The 8,941-nt window shown below is 43.2% G+C and overlaps 1 protein-coding gene across 1 annotated transcript in view; it reads left to right on the plus strand.

Annotated features, from left to right (window-relative positions):
* Nucleotides 1-3,197: 3,197 nt before the first annotated feature.
* tex2 (testis expressed 2) overlaps nt 3,198-8,941 on the plus strand; it is a 26,037-nt gene continuing 20,293 nt past the window's right edge. Inside the window, exons 1-2 of the mRNA XM_080043512.1 lie at nt 3,198-3,469; nt 4,402-4,494. The gene's annotated coding sequence lies outside the window, so the exon portion shown is untranslated. The remainder of the gene's footprint in view (nt 3,470-4,401; nt 4,495-8,941) is intronic.

The following is an 8,941-nucleotide window of genomic DNA, read 5'->3' on the forward strand; positions in this document are numbered from 1 at the left end:
GTTAAACAAGAAAAAAACTTTCTTTTAACACCTCAAGCAAAAGCAGGCGACAAAAACAACCAGACAGTTGTGATGTATAAATGTGTACCTATTGTGTAGACGCACTCCCTGTAACAAGGTCCATTTACCAGATGTTCAGAGGCTTTCAATCATATCACATGACCATTGTCAGCAAATGGGAAATGTCCAATTGTAAACATTCAAACTAGATTTTTTTTCCCTTCTTTATGTGTGTGTGTCATGGACAAGGTTTGCCTGGCTATGGAAGATCTCACTGGGATTATGGCCCTTTAATGCTATTTGTAATTGTGAATGCTTCCTTCCCTCAGAGATTCAAATGCTCTTTACCTCTTCATCCATTATTAAATCCATTCATATCCTTAAGGTAAAAAAACAAAAATCAACAACAACAACAACAACAACAACAACAACAACTGGTCCAAAAGGTTCTCCGGGGAACATTCAGTTTGTGTTCATTCTTGGACCCCCTTTGGACGAAAGCGGTAATGTTTTAACTACGCCAGATGTTGTTCCTGGGTGAACGTACCCATGACAAAGGCATTAAGAAAAACTATATAAAAATAGCATTATTTGCACAGATGGTCTCGTTTGCTGTTGCATGTAATTATGTTATGTGTAATCAACAGAGAAAAACTGTTGCCCATCTGTCCATCAAGGGTTCCCTCCTCTGCTGCTCTTATTGAGGTCTCCCACATTAAAATATGTGTTCCTCATCCTCAAGTTTGTCTAAAAGGGAGGATGGGATATGCTATGCAGACTGTAAAGATCAGGGACAGGCACATTTTTTTATTTAGGAAATTGGGCTACATGCTGTATATAAAAGTGACTTTACTTGGCCTGTAGGTGGTGCCGTTAATCCACTTAGCAGTTAGATCCAAAGATTCAAAAAGGCTTTATTAATCACATGCTCATACAGAATGTGCAGTGAAATGTTGGTGAGACAGACTCTGTATTACTGTGCACAAATAGAAATAACAATGGAATAAGATAAAAATTAAATACAATACAATAAAAGTTATAAAAGAATATACAGGTATATACAATAAAGGCAACGTGTTAATGTTACTGCAAGTGCTTATACGCAGGCTGTTGAAATGAGGAATATTATAAATATTATATAATTTTTTTTAACATATAGTTATCATTTATAATTAGATAAACAAAAATCTGAATAAAGTTGCGGTGCTTTGTGATGGATCATATTGCGTATTCATTTATGGATGAGGGTTGCATGCAGACTGGAGACCATATACACAAAACTGAAAGGTCAAACAGTTATCCTTAACCTCAGATCATACTAAAACATTTGGAGAAGCATCAGTTGGAAAACTTTAAGAAAAATATATACTTTAGAAAGATATTCATATATACTGTAGACATAATACAGATGGTCATATAGTTATTAGTTGTTTTACATAATTCCCTACATTTAAGCAGAATACATTAATCCAAGATTTACATTTTTTGATTGTAGAGAACAATTGGGCTAAATGTTCCACAAACACACATTATGAATCAAGTTTTTTTAGGATCATAGATAGATGAGTAAAGTGTTAGGGTTAGGTGTTTTTGATGCCTTTACTAGGCTATATTAATTGATAAACACAATTGGTTAAGCATTCCTACTTGCTATCCATTGTACACCCTCCTTGAATACTATCTATGTGTACATCCTCTGTTCGTGAACTTGCAGTAAGTGGCCAATGGATGGCGCTCACAACCAGGGGCCCTTATTGGAATCCTTTTTCAGTTTACAGAATTGTCTCTATTTTTAGAGTTGTAAGAGCTGGTAAGTGTATGCTTTGAAGGGTGACTTTATTCATGTGGGGTTTGACAATGACGTAAAGAAAAAAACTTTCATTTTCTATATGTATTCAAAGGTCCAAAAAGTATTTCATTTCCAAACTGTGGTCTATTGTAGAAGACACGTTTCAGAAAGGAGCTGGTGGACTTTCCTTGATCCCAGTTCAGTCCCCCCCTCAACATCAAGAATATGTCAACCAAAAATGAGTTTCCATGTTGGAATTCTATGGTAAACAGACAGGTTTAGGCTATAAGTATAAATGCTCTCTTTGCTTGTGGAATACACCTGTAAGTAATAGTCATGGTCAAACAACTAGCCTGTATAAGGGAGAGAACCAAATCTGCCATTCCCTGGATTGACTGATTTGGTTGTAACTTTCCGTTTGTCTTTGAGGATGTGGTTGTGGTTCTATAGTTTCTCATCTCCCCTTCATGGGGTGTGTCAGTAAATAAAAGACACTATGACGTCAACAGCTCAACTGTTTTTTATTTTCATGAAAGTAAGAATGCATAGATGTGTTAAGCTCAAACCTAGGTTTGAGCTTAACACATAGGTTGACTTTCAATTCAACATTCAATTGGTGAACATTTAGCCTACTGTGGGCCTGCCTGGCTGTGTCTCGGTCCATAAGGTGTCCACTAGATGGAGCCCGCAACCTCTAAAAGACTGGTCACCTGCTCCCGAGTTGCTGCTGACAATCTTCTCACTCAAATCAATATGTGTAGAACGAACGAAACAGTTCTTCTCAAACATAATATTTGAAGGCTGATTTCAGGCGAGAGAGGAAGCGACACCTCTGCAACTGCTCTGGGTGGAGAACTTCCGAATCTCACGTGGTGGGCAGACAACGTGGTGAACCCTGACGTAATCACCTCAGCCCGGTAGGTGGCGGCCTGTTCAAGTAAATATAGTCCGTTTAAACGAGGAAAAATGTGGATGGCTCTGCTGGCAAACTGTGCAGGTCTGGTCCAGGGGTAGGAGGATGAGTTCAGCTACTTTATAGTTGTGTATGGAAAAACACGGCGCCGTGTTGAAAAGGAATAGGACACACATTAATATTACGTTAGAGAGCCATTGTGTAGGCATATTTCCACCTGCTGATCACTCGTGCATTGTAGGCTTAGTGTGGTCCATTGTGGAGGGGAATCCGCGTCTTATAGGCATTTACTGCAACGCCGTGACGCAATTCACACTCTGACTGCTGCAACACGATAAAATATGAATCGACGGGGTGCCGACAGCAGGACGCCTCCTCTCCTGTGTGTGTATAAATGTCACTGAAACGGCGAGGAGAGGGGAGGGGGGTGTGGCGCTGCTGTTGCTGCTGACCGTCTCCCATTCACCAAAACAGTGCACGCCCCAGAGCCGCTCGCGCATTTGTGGCGTAAAAAGCCGCGGCGCCCCTGGGACCGGGTTTGATCATCACGGTGGCACTGTCTGCTCTCCTCCTCGCTGGTTTGAACACAGGCCGTCCAGCCAGACAACCATCCATCCATCCAGCGCCACTGTCCTCCTCGGCTGCCTCCTCTTCCCTCAGTCCGCAGGCTCCGGGGCTCTCCACGCAGGCATCCTCCCCATCGCATTACGCCCGATTCAAAGCCTTGGATGCAGCGGCGAACCCAGTGAAGATGCGATAGCTCTACGGTAAGAACGAAGGTGTTTATTTTGTCAGCTGATTGGGTGCCATGGATGCATGTAGGCTATGTATTACACAGCCCGGTTCACAGGGTTGGAGCCAGTAATGTGAGGAGGACAAAGGGGCGCTGGGTGGACGATGGAGCCGGGGAGGAGATGCATGCAGCTTTAAATATTTTTTTGGGGAATATTTGTGTTAATAGAATAGAAAAGCCATGCGCAGAGAGACGTCCCTTCCTTCTTTTCTTTTTTTTTGACAGCCACCACAGTAAATAAAGCTGGCAGGATGCTACAGTGCAGCCCAGTGTGCTGCTGCTGTGTGTGGTGTATTGCACACTTCCCTGTTCAGGCCAGTTCTCTTTAGTCATGTTCTGGTAGCATCTGTGGAGCAACTGTGGCTTGTTATTCGTGCAGCCTGCTGTGAACTGGACAGCTCCTCCATGTGTCCTCTTCATCTCCTTGGCCCTCCTTTTCAGTAGCAGGCCACAGCATCACAGCAAAACACACCGTACAGTACACAGACACACACACACACACACACACACACACACACACACACACACACACACACACACACACACACTGTCACACACACACACCATCGATCACTGTAGACTTTCATCTCCATGCCACCTGGTAATGCCAAGTCCCAGTTTTTATTCCAGGGATACATGACTGTATAGGCCTGTGTGTGACATTGCCTATAGTGTCAGATCATTTAGAGTGAGTTGTGTGTCCTCACGTGAACTGCTAAAGAGCTTCAAATAGAGATCAGATGTGTATGTAAAAGCACGTTATGTCAGTCGCTCTCACATCTGTAGGTGTGGCTGTCCCGAAAAACATCACGTTCACGAACATGAGTATAGGATGTGGCATATGATGGATGGATGACAGTTGTACATGATCCATTTAAAAGAAATGGGTTCTCCCTGTCTTCCCAGGCATGTCCGCGCCATGATCCACAGCGTCGGGGTTCAAGTGAGTCAGTGTGGGCTGTGTTGCAAGAGGATATTGAATGCCTCTAAAATCTCAAGGTAAGCCATCTACTCTCCTCCTTTGACCTTGTGTGTGTGATTATGCGTGTGTGTGTGTGTGTGTGTGTGTGTGTGTGTGTGTGTGTGTTTGTGACTGTGTGTGTGTGTGTCTGTGTGTGTGTGTGTGTGTGTGTGTATGTATGATGTTGCACTATTGGAATTGATCCAGGGCCCTGTACGGCTGCTCCCTTTCTCACTCAATCGTGTCTCTCTCCTTCATCTTGACTTCTCTTCACACCCCCCCCCCCCCCCTCTAAACCTCACATCTTTAACATTGTCACACCTTTGTTTCACCTGTTATCTTATTTTACACACCGAGATGAAGAGACGTGTGTCGGCAAGTGCAAAGGGAATACTCTTTCTGTTTCAAGCTCAATTAGACAAATTGCTGTGTGAGGGTCAACAGCAAAAACAGTGGCAGCTGCTCCATCTGGAAAAGAGGTTTCATTCTGCAACACTGGAGATTCACAGAAAAGCTAAAAAAAAATATACAGTTTACGACCATTGATGCGCTAGTAAGTGAAGGAGCAACAGAAGTGGTTGTGATTGGATCTGTCTAGCGCGCGTGTGTGTGTGTGTGTGTGTGTGTGTGTGTGTGTGTGTGTGTGTGTGTGTGTGTGTGTGTGTGTGCGTGCGTGCGTGTGCGTGTGTGCGTGTACGTTTGTGTGCATGCGTGCCTAGGCGCGTGTGAGCCCTCAAGTTTAACTGAGGGTTCACGTTTTGGGCCCAGTTCAAATAACTCATTGGTCTGGACTCCAGAGGGTGTTTTGGCGAGCTGACTCTGAGTCAGCTGCTGCCTGCTGGCCCTGACATTTACCCCATTTTTTTCCTGAGATGTGTTCACCAAATGCCCAGGTGGATGTCAAGGTCGGACCAGATTAAACCCGGTTCAAAACCCAAAGCTTTTAAGTATAGACAATTTTGACAAGGGAGGTCAGTCATAAAATAATCTGATCGTTTAAGGAGGTCTATCATGATGCTATATGCCATTCAAAGCTAACCAACCTGTTAGTTCTGCACATTAGGCAGAGTCATACCTATAAAATCAACACCTCTGTTTGTTTTTTGTTCAGATGACCATACGCATTATATAAGGAAATAAGACAAATTGGTGACACATTCAATCATGTAGCCTGGGGGATAGTGGATAGAGAATAGAAGATGACCAGAGAACAAGTGGTGTATTTCAATTGTAATGTATCACTAAAGTTGAAAGCAGATTCATGCCGGAGCTGGACTTGTCTGGTGGTACATTGTCACAACCAGTATATACACACAGACAAACCTCTTTTTAAACAGTATATATTGGTCCACTGGGTCTATTTGAAATGTTTTAGGGGAATTTGAATGCTCTAATATACAATGCTATTTTAGACAGTAGTGTTCTGCCAACTTTGTGAAATGCAACAAATTGGGCAGAGTCCTAACTTCAACCCCATCTAACACCTTTAAGATGAGCTAAGAGGCAGGTTCCTAGATCTAGTGTGGAATAGTGGAGAAGCATATGATGCCCATGGCTTTAGATTGAGAAGTTGTGTGGGTGGACTGTCCATGGTTTGTCCACATACTTTGGCCTTGTTGTGTATCTGTGGTCATATTTCTGGGGAAGAAAGTGCTAATGTGGTCAGAGAAAGCCACACTAAAAAAAGTTCTGCAGAAAGTGTGACTTTGCTGAATTGGTTTGCAAGATAATGACACACACACACACACACACACACACACACACACACACACACACACACACACACATACATACACACATGGGTACTGCACGTGCACATCATCCTACACAACACTCAGTGTCTAAATGGAAAAGCCAGTGGAGCAGCCATCAGCGCTTGTCACTGTGACAAGCAACCACAAGTGTCACAGCTAATGGCTTCTGACGCTGCCGTGACTGTGTGTGTGTGTGTGTGTGTGTGTGTGTGTGTTGTGCACTCACTGACCACTGTCAACTATACACCAGGTAATGATTGTCATAAAAGCTCACTGACATAGTCCACACTCTACATCTGAGCGATCAAATAAGCAATGAATAACTGCAGCTGGAAAAAGGGGTCATTCTGTTGATGGTAGATGTGGTTGTGCTAACACTAAAGAGAGAGTCAGGGTAATGGCTGTTGCTTCCCTCTTATTACGGCTATCTCGCCAAACAGAGAAGTTAACGTTAGAGCGAAAGGAGGAAGTCTTTGTTGACTAGATTCCACAGAAAGATTTGACCTACACACTGAATACACAGTTGCTGTGCACACTGCATACACTGCACTCAGTTCCCTGTGTGTATGACAAATAAAGAACTTGCAGTGCGGTTTAAGTATAGGTTAACAGATTCACACCTGAACTTCATCCCTAAACCAGAAACCTGAACTGATCCTACTCAGTAAAGTATTGTCTTTGTAGCCAAATCCTCATCTATCTTAATTCCCTCCATTGTTGTGTGTCCAAAAGAGTTAAAACACTATGGAGAGCCATCCTGTCACAGAGTGGCATGCTCCTTGATGACCATGAACACACACTGACTGTAGTTTATTTGTAATCTATCCGACATCACCATCTGTCACTTTACACATTTGCTAGAGCACCCACATGTGTATTGATCCACGTCTGAAAATAGTCCCCAGAAAAACTAACTGGTGCAGTGTGTGATCAATATAGCAGCAGCACCAATGCAATGCTGGGTCAATTGTACTCTGTAATGATGGGTAGAAAAACCCCAATGCGACCCTGTCCTTTGTATATGACATTGAGTGATATATTGTGTTTCTCAGAGAAGTGTCACTCACTCCTAGGTAGTTGACTTTGTGTACAGGAGTCGAATCATCTAAATGCTAAAGTCATGCTGGTACATCTAGAATGGAACTTTTACTCATCCCACGTGGATTTCTGTGAGATTATTTTGTGTGCAGCTTTATCTTTAATTATCTACGATCATTTATCTGATAAAATTCTCTACTTAGGATGCATGAAAATTAGCCTTTTTTGCTACAGACAGTCCAGCGTGGACTGGCTCTCAGTTACCGCCAGTGCTGCTGACTCTGTGTGATTGTATAAATATGGTGGTTGAGGGGTGGTAAATGGATAAAAATGTTTAGCTGCTTCCGTAGACTAAAGTCTTCTAATGGTTTCTGTCGGGGCTGGGGGCACTGCTTCTCTAAACATCTGGCAGGAGGTGCTTGGGAGTTCTCTATTTTTGAACATCTTGAGAACATGCAAAAAACAGCGACTCATGAATACTAATAAATATTAGCCCGTCTTCCGTTTAATGTCTTCTCATTTGCTAATCAGACATACTGTATTCCCTGCAAAACAGCCCTTCTAAAAGTAATGCTGGCCGCGTATTCCTGGTGGTCATGCCGGATAGAAGCATAACGACATTTCTCTGTGTAAATACAGTTACCGTTGATGTTTTTCTGTCTTTTTTTCCTGTCTCCCACCCCCATGTCTCCCTCACTCCACACTTCCATTCATCATGTAATTGGCTGGATTATGACTAATACCAAACCCCGCCGGTTGTTTGCGGGCTGTCGAGCTGCTTTTACACGGATTATAAATTGCTTAATATGTTTGGATGCTTATGTTGTTTGTGTTTGTTCAATCAGGGGGGCTGTGCGTTCATCCACCTTTTTGATCTCTAAACTGTCAAATCGGGTTAGGCAGCATCAGACATTGATATTCGGTGCAAATCTCTTTATTTATTGGAGCGGAGCGTTATATCCATATGACACTGTACTTGAGCAAGTCAACAACTTGTAATGCTGAAAACGGGCACATTTATATCTCCAAGCTCGCAGGGAGGACCAGAGTCAACAGCTGGGAGTTGTCAGGAGAAAGTGCATTGATGTTGACAGCCATAATCAGACTTTATTAATTGATTGAGGGCTCTTTTATCTTTCCATGCCTTTTTTTGTTCCCTAGCCTCCTTAACCTTAACTATCTAAACAACTAAATGCCTAACCCCAACCTTGACACTAACACTAACCTAAAATCAGTTCGAACCTGAAACTTCAAACCAAGCCTGAACCCTCAGAAAGCTCCTTAAAAAAACCCACAAAGCTAGATTTACAAGTAGCCTCCACACTCACACACACACACACACACACACACACACACACACACACACACACACACACACACACACACACACACACACACACACACACACACACACACACTGACAAACCCTCTTGTGATAACAAACACAGCACACACTCCTAGGACACCACGGTTATACTCTGGGGAGGAGCCTCTCCACTTAACAAAAGGACTCAGGGCTAAGTGCAGAATAAGATGAAGGCTTCACTGTTGGCATGGCAACCACCGGATGCTTAGCATGGCAAGATTGGATGTTTGACGTGTTGACTGTGGACTCTGAGAGAGAGAGAGAGAGAGAGAGAGAGAGAGAGAGAGAGAGGGAGAGAGAGAGAGGGGAGGGGAGGGAGAGAGAGAG

Source organism: Ammodytes marinus, assembly GCF_949987685.1.
Source record: "Ammodytes marinus genome assembly, chromosome: 16".
NCBI lineage: Eukaryota > Metazoa > Chordata > Actinopteri > Uranoscopiformes > Ammodytidae > Ammodytes > Ammodytes marinus.